This window comes from Mirounga angustirostris, unplaced genomic scaffold (genome assembly GCF_029215605.1).
Source record: "Mirounga angustirostris isolate CCGP_5_RB_7025 unplaced genomic scaffold, mMirAng1.0.hap1 SCAF_8, whole genome shotgun sequence".
Lineage (NCBI taxonomy): Eukaryota > Metazoa > Chordata > Mammalia > Carnivora > Phocidae > Mirounga > Mirounga angustirostris.
The window spans coordinates 14,750,034-14,773,445 of NW_026991716.1; the positions used below are offsets into that span (position 1 = coordinate 14,750,034).

The window sequence follows — 23,412 nt, forward strand, 5'->3', positions numbered from 1 at the left end:
GTGGGTATTGAGGAGGGCACATTCTGCATGGAGCACTGGGTGTTATGCACAAACAATGAATCATGGAACACTACATCTAAAACTAATGATGTAATGTATGGGGATTAACATAAGAATTAAAAAAAAAAAAGAGTAAAATAAATAAATAAATAAAAGAATGCTAAGTGAATAATGAATGTATCCAGATGACTTACGGCTTCTCATCTGGTGAGTTGATGAATGAAACCATATTTATTTATTTTTAAGCCCCACAGGAATAAGCACATAATACTCCACTAATATGTTTGGTTTTACCTATGTTTCATATCTTTTATGTAAAAATTACATATCTTTTATGATAAAATATTGCCCAATTAGGAATGAAAGGTTTAGGATAGATCTAGACCTTTCATATCTTTTATGATAAAAATATTGCCCAATTAGGAATGAAAGGTCTAGAATAGATCTAGAAAATCCAATATCCAGTTCCTCAGTATACCAATGTACACATCATTGTGAATGAAGTTCCAGGAATATCCATGCAGACATCACCCAGATTAAGACAAGCCCCGACTGATGCTCCCTCCCAATCACTAACCACATCCTCCTCCCCAGTTCAGGGTAACTAAGTTGTTTCTAACAGTATAATTTAATTGTGCATGTTTTTGAACTTCACACAGATTGAATCATACAATATGTATTCTAGCTTCTTCTCTCAATACTGTTCGTGGGATTTATCTATATAATTGTAGTTTGCTACTTTTACTGCTATGTAGTATACCATTATGATTATGTTATAATTTATCCATTCTATTCTTGGTGGACATTGGGTTGTTTCTAGGTTTTAGCTTTTATGAAAAGGCTATTAACCTTATATAAATACATACATATACATATTGATATGTACAAAAATTTAGAAATTTGTCTTAGGTAATATTCTATAAATGAAAGCTATAACCTGGTTAGTGTCTAGGAAATGACAAAATAAAATTGAAAGTTACTCTTTTCCGGAACTCCAGAAGGATAGCTTAAAAGTAAGCAATGATATAAGTTTCTAAGGGCAGAATTTTAGTGTGTACGCACACACACACGTACACACCCAAGTTAATAACACTTTTCATAAACTGAAAAATTTTCATTTTTCATAAATATATATACATATATAATTTAATTTGCAGTACTTTACAAACTTCTGAAAAGCAGTATGTTCAGTGTAAATAGCAGCCACAAATAAGTACAAATGAACTTGGTTTTTCACTGGAATGAAAATTAAGGGAGTCACTTACTAGAATATAGGAGGTCCTACTCTATCCACTCTGAATTCTATTTTTTTAATTTTTTTTAAAGATTTTATTTATTTAGCAGAGAGAGGCACCGCGAGAGAGGGAACACGAGCAGGGGGAGTGGGAGAGGGAGAAACAGGTTTCCCAGAGAGCAGGGAGCCAGATGCGGGGCTCGATCCCAGGACCCTGGGATCATGACCCGAGCCGAAGGCAGACGCTTAACGACTGAGCCACCCAGGCACCCCTATCCACTCTGAATTTTAAACCTATATCTAGATATCTAGTCTCTGCAGGTTAATGTCTCATTTGGAGATAAGACCTCAGGCTTAAATTATTGCCTGTAGAGGAAATCTGAGGCATAGGAAAATTTGGATTATTGAGACAATTTATGGTACATCAGGTGTGAATTAGAGAAATTACAGAGTATTTTTCAAAGTGCTTCTTAAAATATCATCTTAGAACAATGGTAATACTGAAAACCCCATGTTCTATTAATGAAAATTCAATATAGGTGGTTTCAGTTGGATGAAATTTCAGTTGTATACACCAGTGGAATACTGTGGTTTAGATGATGTTAACTTAAGGGACAACCTGGCTTTTGTTAAGTATAAAACTTGTAAATCAGAAGTTTCAAACCCAAAGTGACTATTCTAGTTATACAGCCTTGGTCAAATTCTGTTCTTAAATTTCCATGAATGTGCTATAAAAATCTACACAGGCTTCCTGTTTATTAAGCACATGTTCCAAAACCATCATCAGTGGATACTCCAGTATTATTGACCCAGAATTGGAAGTTTTGCTGCTTCTTTATGAAACAAGCTACTTAGTGGTATAAGCAACATTACCTTATTCTTTCCCCGGCAATAATACAAAAAATATTTAGGAATTAATGTTAGCTAATATTCTATAAGTAAAAGATATAACCTGGTTAGTGTCTATAAATCATGTTGAAAGATACCCTTTTGGGGAACACCAGAGGGGGTAGCTTAGAAGTGAGCAATGATGTACATTCTTCAGGTTAGACCTGTCCATTTATATTCAATTCTGATGTGGCATGTTTCCAGAATCTGCCTTTTTCTCTCCATTACCATCATGTCTGTCCTTTTGGCCTTCCCAACCCAACCTAGACTCAATTTTTAGGTGTTACTTTTTTTTTTTTAACATTTATTTATTTATTTGAGGGTGGGGGCAGAGGGAAAGGGAGAGAGAGAACCTCAAGCAGACTCCACGTCCAGCACAGAGCCCGATGCAGGGCTCGATCTCACAACCCCGAGATCACGATCCGAGCCGAAATCAAGCGCTGGACGCCCAACCAACTACACCACCCAGGTGCTAGGGGTCTTAGCTTTAATGATGAAAGAAGACATTTAAAAACCCTCTCTTTTACATGGAATGTCACATCACCAATTACATAGTTATTGTGAATATAGACTCATTAATTGTAGTTAGGAAGATCATCTTTTGAGGGTCAGGAACTGGATCCACTGGACAGATGAGAAAGTAGAGACTCTAACAGGGATGGAAACTGGACTTTGGACCCATGGTGGCTGATTCCAAGTCTAGTGTTTTTTATGTAGGTAAACTGTCTCTTGAGAGCCAACCTAGAAAGGGAGGTTTAGGTAGGTTAATCTTTATAATGAGCAAGTAACTGACAAGCAGTAGAAAGGTCATTGCTCACGTCTCAGGGGAATGAACGAAAAAAATGGATTTAAGCAGTAGCTGGTGAAAGTTGGGTTGGGGAATTGGAACTTGGGCAGTTCCAGGCAGAATATCAGGTGTGTGGTATTGCAAAAATAGCAGGTGTGTGGCAAGCAGAGGCCAGTTTATTCAGGGGAAGTCACACTGGGGAAGCCACATCCCTATTAAGAATATTCTTAATAGGGCTGTGGGGACCTGCCAGTTAGGGGAAATGCGAAACTCATGGTTTGTCTCAGTTTCAGTTTGGGGATTTCTGGTCAATAGGCAACCATTTAATCTCTTCCCAAAGACAACCAGAAAGAGAGGCTTCCTGGAATTTGGAAAGAAAATTGATGCAGGAAAGTAGATTCTGGGAATGCGAACAATGTGACAGGCTTCAAGTAATTGGCATCTTATTTTGGCCTGAAGAAGACCCTGGGAATAAAACATGAAAGATTTTATATATATATATATATATAAAGTGTTGGATGCCCAATCAACTACACCATTTTATATATATATATATATATATATATACACACACACACATATATATACACATACATATATATATATACATATATATAAAATAAAATAAAAAAATATATATATAATATGTAAGTCAAGATAAGCTGAGGTCCACAATTCAACTACCTGGTACAACTATCCACTTACATACGGTTTGTACCTTGAAGGGTCCTTGCCCTGCCATTCAGGAATTTTCTGGTTCAATCAGCTCACTGGCCACGAGGTGCCCTCATGAGGGCTGGGAATGAACGTAGGTCAAGACAGTGATCCTCTGGTCAGATTCTCAGCTGGAAAACTCCTAATCCTTTAACTAGGGTGAACATATCTAGAAGTTAAATAAAATGTAAAGAAAAGTGCCTATATTTGTGGATGCTCTGTGGACTTTTTCCTATATAACCAGAAATCTTTCCAACGTGAGTTTTTCTCAGATGGCTCACATTCTAACAGAAGAAAGAAGGGGCACATATCCTATTTCTCTCAGCCTAAAGGTTTTCTTCCTATTCGCGGTAGGACCTAGGAAGTGCCACAGCACGCAATCACAGTAAGACACTTGGCTGAGGGCACCTGGGTGGCGCAATCCATTAAGCTACTGACTCTTGACTTTGGCTCAGGTCATGGTCTCAGGGTCATGGGATTAAGCCCCACATCAGGCTCCGCCATGAGCACAGAGTCTGCTTGAGATTCCCTCTCCCTCTCCCTCTGCCCCTCCTGCTCATGCGTGTTCTCTCTTTCTCTCTAAAAATAAATAAATCTTTAAGAAAAAAGAAGACATTTGGCTAATGTGAGTTAACATCAGTTTGCTTTGCGAGAGAGGCAAGAGATGCGGAAGAGTTTTATGGGATGGTCTTCAGCCTCTCTTGGATTACTTTTCTGCAGTATATCTTACACGGTTATATTCACAGAACCTGCTCTGAAAAATTGCAACCTGGCAATTCCCAAATTAGCCACATTAGCCCATTGAAAAGGCCGGTATTCACACCGTCTTCCAAATGTAGCTGATGCAGGAAGAGAAACCAAATGCAATCTTGCCTGGACAAGCCTGTGGCAGGCTGCACGCCCGAGGACTTCTGATGTGTAACCCTGTTTGCCGAACATTCCCACCGGTAAGCTTGGGGGGAAGCTGGCCTGGTTTATGTCACAGCGAATGGAAGCACATCCCCAAACATCTGCATAACCTGCACCCAGCCCCAAAATGGGAGGAAGAGTAGGCAGAACTATGAATATTGATGCACAAGTTCAATTATATAGAAATTGTGTAGGCAGTCTCAGTTCTACAAGGGAATTTCTGAAAAGTTAAAATAAGATGAAGGAACGATTTTTATAAAGGCATATAAATAACAGCAAGGCTCTCTCTCCCCCGGCTGTCTTTATCTTCAGTCTGCACCCCGTGTCTCTAGGAAACGGTAAAAAGAATTTGTATAAGGATTAGGAGATAGAGTCTCAAATCCACAGTTTTCATAGACATGCAGTGGGCAGCTTTTAAAAACCTGCCCACTTCATCCTACTCGCCTCGCCACAACCGCACAGAGAAGTCGTTCTATTTGTGACTCAGAAATGTGACTCCAAACGCACCACAATGCCGCCCCCTAACTCTTCTGTGCATTCAATCCAATGCTTCTTGGGTGCTGCTAAGGAAGGACAAGGCACCATGTCCCGCAGCCCCAGGCGAGCTCATTCCCTTGAAGAGTTTACGGTGTAAGATGGTAAGACAATTAGAATAATAGCGACGCAAAGAATGCCAAAGGGCAGCATCATAAGAAAGACCAAACCAAGTGTTACTAGAGTACAGAGCTTCCGGTTTAGAGGGTCAGCACGTGATCCTGCAGCAGGTCACACCCAGACCTGGACAGGCAGCCATGGGGAAGAGAGCAAAGGAATATTCTAAGCAAGGAGCAAAGCGTGAGAACAAGCAGAGAGGTCACCAGGGACAAAGCACTGCCTGCTCCACGTGGCGCATGACAAACTCCTATGGAACTCGCCTGATGTGCCTGGCCCAGGGTTGGGGAAGGGGCAAGGGGCAGGGGGAAGGCGGGGCGGGGGGAGGGGGCAGGGTGGGGGGGGATTATGAATCCTTCTCTCAACTTGGTCACTTAAAGGCCACCAGGGGATGGATGTGCTGGAGCAAAAAGAGTGAAAGAGGCAAAATAATAAACCCTTTCAGTTTTTGTGCACGCGCATGCACACACACACACACGCACACACACACACTTGATTTTTTTTCTGCAAGCCTTTTGAATCACCAGGGTTCCACACTGTTCGATGAAACTTTGTTGAGGACTTGGACTTTTCCCACCTTCCTTCTGCTACAACACAAAACCACCCTCTATAATTTGATCACGATGTCATAATGATGTTATCATTTTACCAGCAGTGAGGTTAAACATTCCTATATATCGTGAGGAGAATTCTGTCTCTCTACTGTGGCTGAGAAGTCTGGCTGCCTGGGAAAGTGACTTCATTCCTATGCAGACATAAAGGAACCATTTGGAGAACAGAGTCGTCCTGGGAATGAGAAGCAAGTTTGTGTGTGTGTGTGTGTGTGTGTGTGTTAAGATTTATTTATTTTAGAGAGAGAGAGTGTGTGTGCACGAGCAGGGGGAGGGGTAGAAAGAGAGAGGGAGAGAATCCCAAGCAGACTCCCACTGAGCGGGGAGCCCCCCATGGGGCTCGATCCCACCACCCTGAGATCATGACCTGAGCTGAAATCAAGAGTCAGATGCTTCTGAGGTTCAGAGTGTTAAGTAACAACTACATTGGAGAAAATCAGGCAAAGAGAAGCTGACAGAAGCAGGACAGAGGACACAGAAATGTTTCTTTAAAAAAAAAACACTAAGGGGCGCCTGGGTGGCTCAGTTGGTAAAGCGACTGCCTTCAGCTCAGGTCATGATCCCAGGGTCCTGGGATCGAGTCCCGCATCGGGCTCTCTGCTCAGCAGGAAGCCTGTTTCTCCCTCTGCCTCTCTCTCTCTGTCTCTCATGAATAAATAAATAAAATCTTAAAAAAAAAAAAAACACTAAGTGGTCTATGGTATGCTGCTCAAAGCGGAGACCAACTAGAGACCAGGTCCAGAAAAAGACGGTCTCTGGGCAAACACCCCCTTTCTCCATTAGTGACATGCTCACTCAACGTCTGTCCTTACAGAATGGTAAATGATTTTGTTCTCCGTGTTAAACAAATAACCACAACGCAAACCCTTGCAAACCTGACTTGACTGGGGGATAAAAGCAAAAAGTGTTTTTGCTTTTATCATTGTAAAACCAAAAGCAACTTCACAGCTTTTGGGGGGGGCTATGTGTGAAGCTATTACATGTAGACATAAGGTAAAAGAAATGAATCCTTGAGAGTAGTCCTTTCAGATCAGGGGTTTTCTTGTTTAAATGAACTTCTTGTTTTGAGAGGAAGAGAGAGGGGGAGCAGGAGAGGGAGGGAGGGAAGGAGAGGGGGGGGAGGGGAGAGAGGAGGGGGAAGGACTATACAGCCACGTGATGGGGTAGAGAGAGCACCGGATCCTTGAATCCATAAGCTCTCCAGCCCTGGTGGACAAGTGTCCAAACCTTTCAAGGTCTTTTTTCTTTTTTTTCTCTTAAGTCAAATAACAGGGTCAATTTAGATGCTCTGGAAAGTCTATTCTTATTCTAAGATGCTAAGTTGCATGTAAGTCAAATCTTATTTTATATTCACCTAAGGAGTTTCACTTTTTACCAGTTTGACAGTTTCCTAAAAGAGTTACACCTATACCTGGCTTTATTAGACTCTTCAATATGCCATCAGCATGCCACCTCTCAAAAGAAATGTAAAAGTCAGCAATCCTGCTCCCCTGTCTTGAAACACAAAATGATTGAAGTTTAGAGCTCCTTGGTCAGCTGTCTCCTTCCTCTTCCATCACCTCTTTCCCTAGTGATTGACGGTAAAGCCTCTTCCATAGTTCATAGATCTTGGCAAGTTGGGTTCTCAGAAATAAAATTCAGAGGGGGAAATGAACTTAATTATCCCGTTCCTTCCACCCCACTTACTTCTAAGAGCATCTCTGAATCCCAAAGCCTTTCAAGGAGCAATGGATGATCATAGAACCCACTGGCCCATTTTACACACCGCACTGGCTAAGCATGAAAGGAAAGACCCAAACCCGTAAGGGAAGGCTCCTAGCCAAACAGAACCTTCTATACCAAGCAATTGAAGATGAACTCTTTGTTAGTTAAAATGTCATAGCATTATGACATTTTAATGTCCTTTTCCTGAAGAACAGGTCGTGAGAGAAAACTGCATTAGATTTTTGCAGAGTGGTGTTTTTAGAGTGTTTCTATGTAAATAACAGAGACCATCCATAATTTACTAACATACTGGTCAAGATTTCACTCTGGTCAGGACTTTTGTAAACTCTTCTTCAACACTGAGCTACGAATTTATTGTCTTGTCTATACCCACCACAAAGGTAGCCTGGATACGCTGCTGAACACCGCTGACCAATGCTCTGTCATCTCTGCAACCTTTGTGGCACGTTTAAAAGAAACCAAAATATCAGACCACCGCTCTCTCATTTCCTAATTGACCACTCATTTCCCTTCCTTCCCTGCCCCTCTTACACACATTTTAGCAGACGCAGTCAGCACCCCGCCCGTATCCCACTGGCACTCATTCCCATAATTAGAAGGCTTACAGGGAACGCCTGCAACTCTGTACAGAGGGCTTTTTTTTTTTTCCTGATTGTAGGAGTAAAGGAGCAAGAAGTACTTGGGAGGCAATGCCCCCCCAAAGCAGCATTCAACCCATGATGGAGGAGCATGTGAATAAATAAATACCTAGTTTCTGCACCCCCAAATTGGAATAACATGGAGGTTCACTGCATATAGTGGTGACTAGCTTGAGAATGCTCTCTTGATCAACTTCCTTCTCTTTTCCTGTCTTATCTCCCCAAACTTCTGCCAGTATTTCCTGAGTGTACCTCCCAAATAAGCTACTTACACACAAAATTGTATCTATCCCTGGGCCAACTTCTTGGAAACCCCAAATCAAGATCCAACACATAGTTCCCATAGCCACTAAATGTTCTGAGCTTGTAAGATATTGGAGCTGAAAGGCACCTCACAGTCCTATGACACAACCCTGGCCGGCTTGAACTTCATGCGGAAACACGGGAGATCCAGATAGACTGACCCCCAGGTCACATAAGCAGTTCATGGCAGAGAGCAGGGCCCCTGAGTCCCCAGGACTCTATTCTGTGAGACTAAATCTGGTTAACCACCTAGGACATTTTTTAATGAAAACACTACTTTTTGCAGAAGTCAGCCAGGGGGTTCAAAGTAAAGGATAAAGAAAGTTCATATTGGTAGGCTGAGTGTAGGACAACAAAAAATGAAGAGGGTGATCTACAGGAGTTACCAGAGAAAGGTATTATTGTCATTGGTCAAAGAGAGACAAGAATATACAGGAGAATTCTGCATAAGAGCTAAGGGAACATTCCATCCTCTCCCAATTCCCAAACTCCTACCATTTAATATTTGAATGTATATTAAAAATGCATATGTATCTATATATATCCTATATAGATATCCTATCTATCTATCTACATCCTACCTATCTATCTATCTATACACCCTATATATAGGATAAGGTCTCCCACCTTTGGAGGAACAACCCCTCAGAGCCCTGAACATTTTAATAACAACAACTAAGTCTCTCTCTCCATATTGTGCTTTCAGTCAGCAGATTCAAGGCTGCCTCATGGCCTCTGGGTTTGCTCTTCATCTTCTGTTGTAATTTGGGGACTTGACTTTGACAATTTACAGCTGTTGTTGTAGGAGGTAAACCTAGAGGAAAATAGACACCACAGAACCTTTTAAAAAGACGACACTGACCTATTTTAACAGTGCTTCCCGCAGCACATATTTGCCTTAAATGACATTGCAGAAGAGAAAGGATGTCTCAAAACAGTTTTTGAGCAATGTAAGTATTATTCTACATGTGTGTTTGTTCTCATTTGTCCAAACTTCCACACTCCTTCGGTGTGAGATCTCTCTGAGGGCTTGACATATGAAAGCAAGCCTGAGATTTATCAACTAATAATAATACCTCCAAAGGAAAATAATATTCTTCATGGCACATCATCAAGTTATTTATTTATTTTATTCCTCTAAAGTTTCAAGAGGAGGACATTTTAAAATGGGAGACAAATAAAAGTATTATTTGATTCTAGTCTATTTGGGTTATGAAGAAAGAGAAGCTTTTGAGTTTACGTTCAAGGTCAAGATATAGAAGACTACATTTATTCTTGGACTCCTTTCAAACATGTGTTTCTCCTTTCAAATTGGGGGTGTGGTAGGCTGAGTAATGCCCCCCCCGCAAAGATGTCCACATTCCAGTCCCCCCAGCTGTGAAGGTATCACAGTGCAGGGCAGAAGGGACTCTGCAGAGGTGATGAGATTAAGGCTCTTGGGATAAAGAGATTCTCCTGGGTTATCCAGATGGGCCCAGTGTAAATGACAAGCGTCCTTGTAAGAAGGAGACAAGAGGATCAGGTCAAAGAAGAAGGAGATGTGATGGCAAAAGCAGAGGTTGGAGTGATCCCATTGCAAAGAAAGAACCGCAAGCCAAGAGATGTCAGTAGTCTCGAGAGGTAAGAAAATGGATTCTCCCCCAGAGCCTCTAGAAGGAGCCGTCTGACCCCCAGAAAGAATATATTTGTATTGTTTTAAGCCACTCAGTGTGTGGTGATTTGTTAAGGCAACCATGGGAAATACAAGGGGCATGTCTAAGTACTTCCCCTGGGCAATCTACCAAGCCATTATGCTCTGTGCTGTGCATGCTCATTCGCCCAATCTCAGAAAAGTAGGCTGAGCAGAAAGACCAAGCCTTAGATCAATCAGACATCTCCTGAGCTCCAACCCCCGGCTCTGCTACTTACTGGCATGACTTCTCCTCCCTGAGCCATGCACGTCTCACAGGTAAAGCAGGGCTTGTCTCTATTTCAGATCCAATAGAATTGCATCTCTGTTGCAACAGCAACAAACCATCCAGTTAGAGTAAAGGTACCAGTAGGCTATGGTGGGATTTAAATGAGATCATGCACAGAAGGTGTCTATGCAGTGTCTGTTAGACAGTAGATGCTCAGCTGAAGTCAGTTCTCTTCCCCTCACCTGAGCAGGGCTGTGTATGCTCCCTGCTTTCTAAAATGCAGGTGCAGGAATCGGCATCACTAATATCTTCTTGCCTCAATTGCGAGAGCATCAAAACTCCTTAGCAGGGCTTATAAGACGCCTTTTTATCCTGGCGGCTCTGTTGAGACATAATTTACACACCATCACATTCACCCATCTTAAGTGTACACGTCAATGGACTTCAGTATTTTTGCAGAATTGTACAACTGTCGTCACCCCAATCGAATTTTTGAACATTTCCAACATCCTACAAAGAAGACAGGCACTATCACTCCCTCCTAATTCTCACCCTAGCCCCTATGCAACCACAAATCAATGTTCTGCACCTACAGATCTGCCTTTTCTGGCTACCTGGTTCTGTGTCTGCCCATCCTCCATTATTATTTGTGTTGTTTTTAATCTTTATGGTAATTTTCTCTTCTCTTGGTGTGGCCCACTTCCTTACTGAAAACCTATCTACCTTAAGACATCTGATCAATCACCAAAACAACCATAGCTATTAGAATTATAGGGTCTATCCCAGTGATTGCCAAGGATGGGATGTTAGGCAGTGTTCCCTCAGATGGATTCCAAACGTGGTCCTCCCTTGCTTCAAGAAAATTTCACTATGTAAGCAAACAGACATCCACGAGCTTACTGGCCATCGCTTCAAAATTCTACATCAGCTTCTTTTCTTTTACAAAAATGAGAAACTGGGTTTACCTGGAAGGGCCTCTGAAGGGAAGTGGGTCTTATTGGTCAGAACTTCCAGTACTAAAGGGAACTGAAATTCAAATGGTACATTTTCAAATCATGACTTTTCAAGAATGCACAAGTTTAAAAGCTCCCCTCCTCAGTGCTCCTCCCCAACCTCCACCTCCAAAACTCTAGTCTGAGTGGTGAGAAGCCCCATGACTCTAGAGATGAATATAGATAGACCTGAAGTCCAAGGGGGGACCATCAGCACCCCAGGGCATGCAGGGTGATTCCTACCCTCTGTCCAGCCCTTACACCCCACACGGGTGTCTTCAGTAATCTGAGGGCCAAAGCCATGACGCTTTGCTTGCCCCAGGCTTGTAGGTGGTCTGTTGTAATTGTAGCTCAATGGGCCTGACTGAGGTTGTCAGAGTGGGACTGGCTTCCTGGGGGATCAGGTTGGGCAGTAAGTTTCTACCTGGAGCAGTGGGGATGTTATAAGCCATAGGGTGGCCATGCCCAAGACTGTGAGAAAGCCTGAAGGCCAAGTACTGACAAGAATGCAGATAAAAGTTGAAAATAGAGCTATCCTATGACCCAACAATTGCACTACTGGGTATTTACCCCAAAGATACAAATGTAGTGATCCGAAGGGGCACATGCACCCCAATATTTATAGCAGCAATGTCCACAATAGCCAAACTATGGAAAGAGCCAAGATGTTCATCAACAGATGAATGGATAAAGAAGATATGGTATATATATACAATGGAATATCATGCAGCCGTCAAAAAATGAAATCTTGCCATTTGCAATGACATGGATGGAACTAGAGGGTATTATGCTAAGCGAAATAAGTCAGAGAAAGACAATTATCATATGATCTCACTGATATGAGGAATTTGAGAAACAAGACAGAGGATCATAGGGGAAGGGAGGGAAAAATGAAATAAGATGAAATCAGAGAGGGAGACAAACCATAAGAGACTCTTAATCTCAGGAAACAAACTGAGGGTTGCTGTAGGGGAGGGTGGTGGGAGGGATGGGGTGGCTGGGTGATGGACACTGGGGAGGGTATGTGCTATGGTGAGCACTGTGAATTGTGTAAGACTGTTGAATCACAGACCTGTACCCCTGAAACAAATAATAAATTATGTTAATAAAAAAATAGTAGATGGGTAAAGAGGCCGAGAGAGGTGTTCCAGGTGTTCCAGCGTTAGGAGAAGACAAAATCAGAGAAGAAATAAGCAAAAGGGTTCCTAACGCATTTCCTCCAGCATGGTTGCTTTGTGCTGCTCACCCTGGTAAGTGCGAGGATTAAATTAACTCCAAATATACAGGGGGCGCCCAATAGTGTATTGCCCTGAAGAACAAGAAATCACTCTTCATGACTATTCCGCCATGTCTGTTGTATTTCTGATCATTCTACTGATCACCGCTATACAGTTCAATTCCCGGAGATATGGTGAAGAAGACCACTGTTATAGTGAGGATGGTTTGTGTCAGTTTAGATTCATGCCTATGATCTACCCATAGCATAAAATGGGAAACTTTCATGTGGCATCCAAAATTTCAGTTCTTTACAACTTGTGTACTCCTACTACTACTAGCAAAAAAAAAAAAAAGGTGGGGGAAGTGGGATAAGAATGGCTTTTTGGTGGATTAAGTTTAACTTCTCAAATATGCTGTGCATTTAAATCCCCTTCTTTGGATACAGTTATTAGACAAACGGGGCCTGCGTTCCTCCACCAGAATAAATAGGAATATATTCTTTTCTATCTTGCCATAGTTTTATTATCAGAAATTAGGAGCAAGCTGAAGAAGTAACTGCAACCATTGGCTAATTACTGTGAGAGAAGTTCCACTTCAGCTAGGCTAAAACTGAAATAATTACATTAGGCAGGTATTCTCTAATATTTAGGTGTACGATATTTAATTGCCCCAACCACAGCACATTCAGCTACTTCAGGGTGCATTCTGCAAGTGACTCATCCAACAAGGTCCACTAGGGTGCGGTTACAAGCAGAATCAGATGTTCCACAGAAGTAATATTACATTTATTTTATGCCAGAGATAAGTGGATTGTAACATCTGCTCTTAACATTTTTCAGACATTTTTTTCTCTCGATTTTTTTTTTTTTTAAGTGCAGGATTCTGAGTTCTCAACTATGTGTCTAAGTACTTAAGCATATCAAGCATTTTTTATTTGAGTGTCAATGTTGGTTGTACCCACAGTTATATCTGCAGCTCACCTGAAAGAGTAAACAGGGAGAACCTCTATAGGGGTGAGAATACATGATGGGTCACTAAGTTTTCATAGCCGAATGTCAAGTTGGTAGTCAACACTTCTGGAATCTAAAGCATTTGGCTCTTTCCTTTACCAGCAACCTAGAAATAGGCACTCATGACACTCGAGAAGTCAAGTGTGAGTTCATTGCAATGGAATACTCACAAAAGACCCAGGCAACACTCTTGATTTGGAGAGAGGCAGCCTAGGACTGCGACTGATACTCTTCCAGGTCAGAGCTCCTCCATATTGGATGCACATCAGGATCACCTGGGGTGCTTTAAAAATACCGACATCCACGTCCCACCCAGAATATTTGATTTAGAATCTTTTCAAGGTTTCCCAGTGCCAGGAGCCACTATTCCAGAACCTCGCTTCTCCAAGTGTGGTTCATGGTCCAGCAGCATTAGCATCACCTGGGACACTATTAGAAACGAAATGCCTTGGGGCGCCTGGGTGGCTCAGTTGGTTAAGCAACTGCCTTCGGCTCAGGTCATGATCCTGGAGTTCCGGGATTGAGTCCCGCATCGGGCTCCCTGCTCGGCAGGGAGTCTGCTTCTCCCTCTCCCACTCCCCGTTTGTGTTCCCTCTCTCGCTGTGTCTTTCTCTGTCAAATAAATAAATAAAAAATCTTTAAAAAAAAAAAAAGAAACGAAATGCCTTGAGCCCTCTCCATCCATACCTATTGAACCAAAATCTGCCTATTGGCAAGATTCCCAGGTGATTCTAATACATTTGAAAGTTTACGAACCACTTTTTTAAAAATAGAAGGTTCTATAAGCTCTTTGTTTGTATTGTCAGATCACCAAAAAGCAGCATGTCCGCAGAACTCTGGTGAAATGCCCTCAATGAGCTCCAGTTTCACGGTTTGCCTAAGGATCAATACAGCCCATTAGTGTGTATTATATAATTCTCATCAAGGACACTTTCCTATTACATGCCCAATATTCCTCATACAAGAATCCATGCAATAAAAGTCCTTTAACATTTTAATGACAGGAAAACCTCCTCTCACCAGATGAATTTAGTTACTTTTATATAATTTTAAAGTCTATAGTCTAATTTATGAAAGTCTCTAAAGATGATAAGCGTTTTATATAAATTGGCTTGGTGGTACTATTTCATCAACTAAATCTCCGTGGAGGCCAGATTTATACAATCATTCCAAGAATTATGTAAACTACTTCATTTCTTTGGTCATGAACAATGGTCCACAGGAATTTCGAGACGGCATCCTTGAGAAATCATTAAAACATATCCCCAGGTAACCATTAGCGGATGCACCTGGAATAGTTCTTCACTTACACCTGCGATTCAGTACCCACCTCCCTGCCACTCAATTGCAGGCCAGTGGTAAGACCTGGGAAGAGTCTAGAATAGTGGTTTTCCAGGTGGGGTCCTGGGACCAGCGGACCACCTGGAGGGCTTGTTGGAAATACAAGTTCTCAGGTCACACCCAGGCCTACTGAATCAGAAACTCTAGGGATGGGGCCTCCGCGATTCTGATGTACATGGAGTGTGAGAAACGTTGGACACAGATGTGAGGTGGGCTCAGAGAATTTTCATTTCTAACTATTTCCCAGGTGAAGCTGATGGGGGAACTTAAAAAACCCCCAATGAAGAGCAATGAGAGAGAAAGTGACATAAACATTACTTTATGTGAAAGCAATTTCAGGAGGCTTTAATTCTGACAATTCTAGTTAATTAAAAAAAAACACTCAAAAAGAGAAAAAAAATTATTTTTCCTATTCCTGAAGTCAACGGCTCCTTCGAGTTACTGTTTTCTAAGCTCAATGATGAAATTCTACCTTAGGTTTTTAAGGACTACGACACTAGCAAGATTTCAGTAGAGAAGTTATCCCCTGACTTATCACTTAGCAAATGGAATGTAGTGAAAGGGTGTGAAAACCCAAGAATGGGAACGAGTTTGAGCGGAAATCACAGAAGCCAGTGGTCACCTGCTCCTTGGGTTATTTTCCCTCAAGGATTTCTGTTATTCTAGTGAGTGGAGGCAGACACACAGCACAGATTCCCCCAAAGGCATTATAAGGTTGGCTCTGTCAGATTTGGAAATCTCAGTTTCTGCCCCCATAACCAAATCCAGAACCTCTGCCCAAGCATCTGTTAGCTCTTGGCAAAACAGTGCTTCCTGTTTTCAAGACAATGTTTTAAAACGGCTCATAAAAGGTTTCTTGGACATAACTAAGCAGTATTTTGCAAAGCAGTATTTTGATGATTAAACTATAAATGAATCAGAAACACATGGAGTGAATTTCCCTCGGGCTTGGCAAAACACACTTTGGACTTGATTCCGCCCAGAGTATTTGAAAGATGGTTTCGGGTGTTTGTTGAATCAAACCAACATGGTTTCACTTTTCCCAGTTCCCTTTTATGCTGTAGTAGTTTAAGAAGAGGACAAAGATTCCTCTGGGTTTGCCTTAGCCTTTGTCCCTACCTTACCAGATCTCTATTACAAATGCAGACTTGATTCACCTAAGAGTTACTTACAGCTGAATGAGGACACAGTACAGTTAGCAGATGCATTGCAACTCTCTCTTTTGACTTCAGAATAGTTCAAGGGGTTTCTTTTTAATTTATAAAGGAATGGTTTCATACTTGGGTTATTTCAAAGAATAGACAGTCCCTTGTAGGTGAACTCTTTCCTGCTTGCCTGCAGAGATTCAAGCTAACTATTCTTGCAAGCACCGGCATTTGAACTCCGTGGGCAGAGGTGGTTTGATGAAATGCCACAGCTCTGGAGAGCCCCTTCTGTGTGGTCAGAAAGAATGCTCACCTTCTGGACATCTTGGAGGGGCTCTGCAGAAAGAAGGAGGGAGCCCAAGATTCTGATGGGAATTTTCCCCCCTATTATATATCGCTAGCATGTTTTTGAATATAATAAACAGCTCTGGCACTTTTTAGATGAGCTCCCCTCTGTGTTTGGAAACTATTCCTTCCCCCTGCACAGTGCTACTGGGAGTCCTGTGGAAATAACGCTTAATACCTAAGTGATGCGCGAATATTTAATTTCTTAATATCTCCGGGACATAGACAAATAAGTCTCAGGGATATGGATTTGGGAAACTTAGATACTTCATATCTTTAAAAAAAAGTTCAAAGATAATTGATATCTGAGATGAAATGCAAAACAGGGACTGTTTTTTTATGTCAGGTTATCCAAATCTAACACACAAATAGCATAATCATGTTTTCCTCTATTAATGAGCACATTTGCCAATAAACCATAAGCCTATTAATGTGAAATGCAGAAGCGATTAGGAGAATAATTGTTGCTAAGTAACATGTATTACATTCCTGGAAACCTTGCAATCTTCAAACATTTTTATGAAACAGCACAAACTAACATGACGTAACATGTTCACTTCCTGCAGCTGTTCAATAATTTTTTTGAAAGAGCGAGCAAGAGAGCACACTTGAGGGTGGCAGGGGCAGAGGGAGAGGGAAAAAGAGAATCTTTTTTTTTTTCTTAAAGATTTTATTTGTCAGAAAGAGAGAGAGAGAGAACACTAGCAGGGGGAAAAGCAGGCTCCCTGCTGAGCAAGGAGCCTGAAATGCGACTTAATCCCAGGACCCCAGGATCATGATCCGAGCCGAAGGCAGACACTTAACAGACTAGCCACCCAGGTGTCCCAGAGAGAGAGAGTTAAGAGGAGGTTCTACGCCCAGCATAGAGCCCGATGTGGGGCTCAATCTCACGACCCTGAGATCATGACCTGAGCCAAAATCAAGTCAGACACTTAACCAACTGAGCCACCCAGGCATCCCGGCTATTAAATAATTTTAGTTATCCCTTTGTAACATCAAGAAAGAAAAAAGCAAGAGAAGAAACCTAAATGCTAGGAGAGAAAACAACATTCCTGTGGGACAGAAGAATTTGAACAAAAACACGAAGGTAGGAAAACATGTGGTGAAAAGAGAAAATACTGGAAAAAATACAATTAAAAACAAGAAACTAGAGAACAACACAAGGTGTCACTAACATTTATGCCTCTCTTCCTCCAAGATCTCAAACTCCCAAATTTCTGTTATTACAACCTCCAGGGTCACTCTGCCTGGGTTTAAATTTCCTGTTTTCTGTATAAACAAGGTGCCCATAAGCAAGTTATTTTATTTCTTTGAGCCTCACTCTCCTCATCTGTAAAATGGGCATCATAGTCACTGTCTTGGGGCTGTTGTAAGGAGTCAATGAGGAGATTGCTCAGGTAGAGTCTCTCAACAGCACTTGGAATATATGAGAACTCAGAAGATAACAACCGGCATTTCTGTTCTCAAACCCCAGTCCTTAAGCCCTGCTGAACCTGTTGTTTACCCTTCCCTGCAAACTTCGGCCCAATAGTCCACCACCTCCTCCTGACTTCAGAGTCCTTCTGGACGCCTACTCCTCTTTGCCTTCCATGTGCAATCAGTGGCCAAGTCCTGTTGATTATACTTCCTAAGCCATTTGCAATTTACCTCCTCTCCTCCATTCTTCATTTTCATCGCTATCACCTGATCCAGACCCTTGTTATGTCATTACAAATGTGGGTTATTACATGATGACATGCCATTCTGGCAGACTAGGTTTACGCCTGCTGTTTGGCTTTGGGCAAGGTCCTCATCTCTCCTAGCCTTAGCTTACTCCTCTGTGGAAAGGAGAGTGCTATAGGATTTTTGATATTCAAGTAGCCCTCTTCGATAAAGTCACTGTGAACACTGAGTTAGTGAATACAAAACCATTGCTACTTGGTGAAATATAAGCTAAAGTTCCTGTGAGCCTCTGGTCACAATGTTTCCACCAACTGATCAATTTGTACCTTGTCCCATGTGTGTTTCTGTTTAGCTTCCGGGACCAGACGAGATGCGCTGCCATCAGGCTGCTAGGGCCATAGGCTCTGTTTAAAGACATCTTATTTAGTATATATTTTTGATTCATTAACCTTGAAGTTGGGCAACAGCAGTGTAACTCATTCCTGAACGAAGCTTATCTAACACATATTTTCTCTGTAAGCACGCCACAGCCTTCTTGCGCTCGAGAACACAAGAGAACACTTCAGCGCTACACTTGGGGACCATTTTAAACAGCAAAGTCACCAACAAAAAGCAAAAAAAAAAAATGTGGAAAACAATTAGACTAAATAGACCATGAAAACAACACTTGTTTACAGTATGCGAGCTGAAACAAGATGGCAGAGCATCACCCTCTTCGATTTCAGTTGGGAATGTGCATGTGGTACAAAATTTTTTGCTGCTCTGAACATGTCCATGAATGACTGTGAAAGCATCATGAGTATTGGTCTTGGGGCTACAAATAAATTTTAGCAAATAAGCAAATTTGCAAATATAGAACCCATGAATAATGAGGATCAAGTCTATTTGTACCTACCTCCCAGGTCTGCTGGGCAGGTGAAAGCTGATCATCTAACGGAAATGCTCAACAATTACTAGGCCCTCAGCAAGTGACAGCTAGTTGTTGTATTATCATTATTATTGACCATTGTTTGGTTCTGCACTCCTGCAATAACATTGTAATTGATTGTCGCACTCACCCTCTCTCCATTCACGCCATCCTAAGCATACTTTTAAGCTCCCACCATGTCCTTCTCTGATTGATATTCAAGTTCTTTCCAATGTACGTACAACTGGTTTCTTTTCACCCACTCCTCCCACAAAACTGGCCTGCTCACCTGCCTCTCCTATAATTTTGTTTCCTGCTCACTCCCTCTCCTCCCGCTCCATACTGAAGTATACCTATTCATCCTTCAAGACCTTTGTTAAAAACATTCCTAAAGCCCTCTCTAGCTGGAATTAATATCTCCTTTTTTCCAACTTCAATAGCCATTTTTTTCTGCTCTCATGAAGCTGTCATTTTCTGTATCTTCATAAAACTTTTATGTACATGTTTTTTTCTCTAGCTACAGTAGATCTGATTCATCTTCTCTTCCCCTGCAAAACTCTTTTCACAACACTTTGTTCTTAGTTCAGTAGAGAGTAAGTGCTTACTGATTAAATACAATAACGACAACAACAACAAAAAAACCCAAGGTAGTGACTTTTTTGCTTTATCAAAAAAAAAACAAAACACCCACATTTTTACTTGGGAAGTTCTATATGTGAATGAACCAACTAAAATAAGAGTTCCTGGGGCACCTGGGTGGCTTAGTCGTTAAGCGTCTGCCTTTGGCTCAGGTCCTGATCCCAGGGTCCTGGGATCAAGCTCCACATCGTGCTCCCTGCTCGCAGGAAGCCTGCTTCTCCCTCTCCCACTCCCCCTGCTTGTGTTCTCCTCTCGCTGTGTATCTCTCTGTCAAATAAATAAACTCTTTAAAAATAAATAAATGAACAAATAAATAAGAGTTCCTAATTTATGTTCCTAATTTATCTGAAAACCAAAGGGAACCAGTATTAGTTTTTCCTGAAGTCTGATGGCTTATTCCCGAGTGTGTGTCCTTAAAAGTTTTCAGGCTCCAGGTCCTTTCTCAGGCAAGTCATGAACCTTCAAATAAACGCTAAGTAATCCAGGCTCTGACATACTCTAAATTGCATCATAGTTTCAACAGCCTCTTTCTAATAACCCAGACAAGAGCACCTGACACTTGGAGAGAACACTGCATCCAAACGGCTTGAAGGTTGGGCAAACTAATTTAGTGTACTAACACCTTCCTTCCCCTGCCTTTGAAATGGATCCTGGTAGAAGGGGAAAACTGTCTGCAAGAAAGGAGTGTGTTCTTTGTGCTGAGACAGCATGAGGAGCCGGCTCAGAAGGTATGATCATGATGCTCGGGGAACCAATTCTTTCCCCTTGGGCATGGAGGCACACATTTCTTTTTTAAGATTTTATTTATTTATTTGACACAGAGAGAGCGTGCACGCACAAGCAGGCAGAGCAGCAAGCAGAGGGAAAAGCAGAAGGAGAGGGAGAAGGTGGCTCCCCACCGAGCAGAGAGCCAGACATGGGGCTCCATCCCAGGACCCTGGGACCATGACCTGAGCCAAAGGCAGACACTTAATGACTGAGCCACCCAGGCGCCCCTAAGGCATACCTTGTTTTTAATGCAAAAGGACATGAGAAGGTGTTTTACAAATTCTTAAATGTGTGCTTCTTTGTTCCTTCTAATAGAATTTTTCACCACTGCCAGTTGTTTTAAAAAGAAAATCAAGGTATGCCTTGCTTGCACGATCTCCTCGTGTTTCCTGTTTGGATCTGGCTGGGATGTGCTCTACCACAGTGTGCAGATGGTCCCCTAAAGGTGAGGCTGTGAGCGGTAAGGGGCCACAGGAAGGCAGTGAGCATGCTCACTCTTATCTACAAACACCTGCAAATCACCTGCTTCCCCTTTCGAGCCTTTTCATGCCTGTGAACGGAGAATAAGCGGCAGTTCCCTGGTGCTTCTCATATTTGTGGGGACACCTCAGCCGTGAGCTGGACCCTGTATCTCTTTCTCTGAAATCAAAGATCTGACATTCAAAAAGAAAATGATGTGCAAATGTCACTTACAAAACACCTCCTCTCTACTCACAAATTCTGTTTCAGGAATGAATAAATGTGCATGTGTGCGTGCATATATGTGTACATGTGTATTTCCGGCAACCATGTCACTGAATAGCACTGTTCACACTGCTGTGAACTGACTGAAGAAATGGGGAAAAGTGTGTATGATCACACGGAACATGGCAGGACCCCAGATGGTAGGATCAATCTTTGACTTCCTTCAAAAGATAATATTGAAAGGAAGTGGGAAATGAGCCAATGAAATGCCACAATCCTTTGGACCTCAAAGGAGCATCTAATTCCAAACAATGTGAAATACATCCTCCCAGAATAGCTATCACCGCAGAGATGCAACCGTGACAGGGACTAGTCTGCTAGTTCTTGGACAGAACACCTGGGAGGAAGTCAGAAAACAAGCTCCTCCCTTCCCCTCTTAGTGGAAATACACCAGGAAGCCAAGCTCCTCTTGAATCTTGGGCCAGGTCTACCAGACTACTTTCTGTGATGTCTCTCCGTCATGGTAATCTGGAGATTTCATTTTTCCTTTATGGAGTTACCATTTTCCTTTAGGGACCTGATACATTTCTAAAACAAGAACATACCTTTTAATGAGCTTTCTTAATTGACAGATGTTATGGGCTGAACTGTGTCCCTCCCCAATCCATATGTTGAAGCCCTAGCCCCCTCAGTACCTCAGAATGGGACTGTATTTGGACATACAGCCTATAAGGAGGTAGTTAAAGGTAAATGAGGTCATCTATATAGAGCCCAAATCCCATTGGACTGGTGTCCTTATAAAAAGAGGAAAAGACCCCAGGGATGTGCATACACAGAGGTTGAACAATGTGAGGATACAGAGAGAAGGCAGCCATCTTCAAGCCAAGGAGAGCAGGGCTCAGGAGAAACCAACACTGCCATACCATGATCTTGGACTTCCAGCCTCCGGAGTTATCAGAAAATAAGTTTCTGCTGTTTAGGCCACTTAGTTTGAGGTATGTGTTATGGTTGCCCTAGCAAATGAATACAGTAGTTATTGGCTATTCGTTAGCTATAAATTATCCAAAGTGATTTTCTTTTCTTCTGTATTCCTAAGAAGATAAATTCTATGGGTTGTTTTTTTAAGATTTATTTATTTATTTAGGGATAGAGAGAGCACATGCATGCAGGAAAGGGGCAGAGGGAGAGAGAGAATCTTAAGCAGACTCCCCGCTAAGCATGGAGCCCAACTCGGGGGCTCAATCTCACAACCCTGAGATCATGACCTGAGCTGAAATCAGGAGTCGGATACTTAACTGACTGAGCCACCCAGGCGCCCCCAAAATCCTGTTTTTTAGTAATATGCACATTCCTTCTTTTTTGTCAATTTTCTTTAGTCCTAAATAGTTATTAAAACCTACTGACCGGTCCAGCTGAAGTTCAAGGTTTCAACAGTGTTGAGGGAATACTCTTAAGGTTCTTGTCAATCTTCCCAGTTCCGACACAGTCTCTCATTTGTGTCTCTCAGTAACCCCTGGAGTAGGGTAGAGATTATTGTTACCATTTTATCAATGAGGAATGATTGACTCAGGCTCCAGGGCTGACTCAGAGAGCTACAGGGCTCTCTCTGTGGTTTCTCCCACATTCTGCTCCTTTTTCTTTTTCCTTAGCATTATTATATTTCCAACTTCGGGGAGTTTTACATTTCAGAATTTGCTTCTTTATTTTTGAATCTTGTGACTTACCTGTAATTCCACTGGATTTTGCTTCTGTTTCTATGCATTTTAGACTTTTGTGTTGTCTTTGTGGTGCATTTCTTAAAAGAAGACTCTCTCCACCATTCTTAACTCTGCCATTGTGTGTGTGTGTGTGGGGGGGTAATTTTTATTCAGTTAGTTTTCTTGAGAAGCCCAGGTTATTCCTGGATGATCTTTTATGAAATCCCTCTCTTAGCACCTTCCTGTAACTGTGGATGCTGAATTCTACAGGAAGCAGAATACCCATGGAATGCAAAACTTTTGACATATTTATCCTTTAGATTATACGGCCGTTTTTGGACTTTATAACACTCGATCAGGAGTTTGCTTGATGGGAGGCTTTAAATCCCCACATTAGGAGACTGAGAGAGAAAAATGGAAGCAGAGCCTGTAAGGGGCTTACACAAGGGGAGCAGATTTAGTGCTGTCCCCTTTGGAGGCCTGGAGTCTTGACCACAATCACCCATCTGCATGAGCTGGTCACGTGGGCAGACACCTGTAGGGTTTCTGAGCCCAGCAATTCAGGAGAAAAAACCAGCAGAGCCACAACTAAGAGCAGGCTGAAGTGGGGAAAACCAAGTCTGCCGCACCAAACTCCATCGGCGGG

General features: G+C 42.1%; 1 protein-coding gene across 6 annotated transcripts in view; it reads right to left on the reverse strand.

Moving 5' to 3' along the window:
* The window catches only part of PHACTR1 (phosphatase and actin regulator 1), a 316,524-nt gene that overhangs the window by 290,167 nt on the left and 2,945 nt on the right, over window positions 1-23,412 (reverse strand). For 2 of the 6 annotated variants that reach the window (XM_064597167.1, XM_064597168.1), the window contains exon 2: window positions 22,474-22,582. The exons of the other annotated variants lie outside the window; for them this stretch is intronic. The gene's annotated coding sequence lies outside the window, so the exon portion shown is untranslated. The remainder of the gene's footprint in view (window positions 1-22,473; window positions 22,583-23,412) is intronic. 6 annotated transcript variants of the gene reach the window in all.